We start from the raw sequence: 1,793 nt of genomic DNA on the forward strand, positions 1-1,793 counted from the left end.
ACAGGGACCGTCTTGGTAAGAAGCAGCCACAGGAATCATAGGTGGGAAACATTTCGTGAGATCAGTTTGTCTTCAGTTGGCTTGAGGTTGGACTTCAGTCATTATTCCACGGAGTTTTGTGTTTAGAAGGAGTGATGGAGCTATAATGCTAGACCTTCAGGGACACTGTTCTGTATAGACTGTCTCCTTCAATGTTAACAAGGTTTATTTTCATTTAACGAATTCCCTAGCTTTTCCCTCCTTTCTCCAGAAGGCATAAAACCCAATTCTATGAAAGGAGTGGGCCCTTCGTGCCTGAAGACCTGCCTACTGTACAGTGAATGCTTAAAGAGTTAAGAATTTACATCTAAAGCACTAGCTGGTCTCTTGTGTTTTCAAACTTAAACTTCCTCCCTTTGAGGTTCCTAATCTCTTCTGTAGCTAACAAATAACACAACTTTGTCTCTGTCTTTCTGAATTTGAATGTGACGGCCATAAACAATTGTGTTTGGGGCCTTAATATTTTGTAGGGTGAATGCAAGGTCTGGAAGAGTAGTGGGGAGTCATTCAAGTAGAATGATGCAGACCAGGAGCAGAGTGGCAATGCCACACCAAGATGGACAGATGTGGGAAGATTTGAGTGATAGAGTAGTTCTGCCAACTTAAAAATCACAACTAAGAGAAAAAAGTTCTTTTAGTTCAATTCTTTGATACAGATATGGACACTGAAGTCCAGAAAGCATAGTTCTCTTGCCCAAAGTTGCACGCTTAGTTACCATTGCAAGAGGAGTACTCTATCTCCATGCTTGTTCTACAGCTTCACACCATTCCTATTTTATTGCATTGTTCCAATAGTCTTGTGTTTAAAAAAAAAAAAAAATCAGCTTGGGACACCTGGCTGGCTGAGTCCCTAGAGCATGTGACTCTTGATCCCCAGGTCATGAATTCAAGCCCTATGTTGGGTGTAGAGATTACTTACAAAAAGAAAAAAAAAAAAAAAAAAGGCTTATAACCGATGACACATCTTTCTTTGGCAACTGTTTTTTCTCAGTGGTATATTTAAAAATGATGCATCTTATAACTGGCAGCATCTTAAACTTGGAGAAATACGGTAATCCTGAAGCTGTTACCATTCCTTTGCTTGAAGCCCTTTGGTGCTGTTTTGCGAATTCTAAAGGAAATAAGAATATGGACAACAGTTTAGTCTCCAAAGCGATCCCAATATAACGTATCCCACCAGATCCTCCCAGTCACCGGTCCAAGGAGACCGCGCAGGTAGGATGGTTGACACGGGCTCTCTGAATCTTGGGGCCCGCACAGACACCCCCGGACCCAGCTCACGCACCCTTTCCTGGAGGCTGCCTCATAAGAAACCGGCTCAGATTCCCGGCTTTTTCTGGTGGGGAGAAGTTATGCTCGCCCTAGGAGAAGCGAGAAATCCTTCTGGATCCTTCCTCCACGGGGCGTTAGCCTCCTGACCGGGCCAGGAAAGATGCAGGAAAATCCTGCTTGTGAGTCCATTCCCGCGGGCAGCAGAGCAGCCATGCCCGGGCTACGACGCAGGGACCAAGAGGCGGATCCAGGAGGCCACTCACCTGCCTCTCAACCCTCCGTTGAGGGAGGCGGGGTCAGATCCCCCGGTCTGTTCCCCAGTCCGCTCCCTTCCCCGCCCGCTCCCCCGCAGCCGGCATCCCAACCTAGAGACCTCCGGGTTCCCGGACCACCGCCCCTCACGTGACCAGCCTCTTCGCCCATTCACCCCCCCACCCTCGTCCTTGCGCCATAATCTCCGCCCTCCCCTTCAAAGCCCCGCC

The 1,793-nt window shown here is 47.7% G+C and overlaps 1 long non-coding RNA gene across 1 annotated transcript; it reads right to left on the bottom strand.

The window, feature by feature from the left end:
- Window positions 1-39: 39 nt before the first annotated feature.
- Window positions 40-1,733, bottom strand: LOC131839555 (uncharacterized). The gene is made up of 3 exons (XR_009356979.1): window positions 1,575-1,733; window positions 1,325-1,453; window positions 40-1,150 (listed from the first exon to the last, which is right to left on the bottom strand). It is a non-coding gene; the product is annotated as an uncharacterized LOC131839555 (long non-coding RNA).
- Between the last annotated feature and the right edge of the window lie 60 nt (window positions 1,734-1,793).

Source organism: Mustela lutreola, chromosome 8, assembly GCF_030435805.1.
Source record: "Mustela lutreola isolate mMusLut2 chromosome 8, mMusLut2.pri, whole genome shotgun sequence".
In the NCBI taxonomy this organism is placed as follows: domain Eukaryota; kingdom Metazoa; phylum Chordata; class Mammalia; order Carnivora; family Mustelidae; genus Mustela; species Mustela lutreola.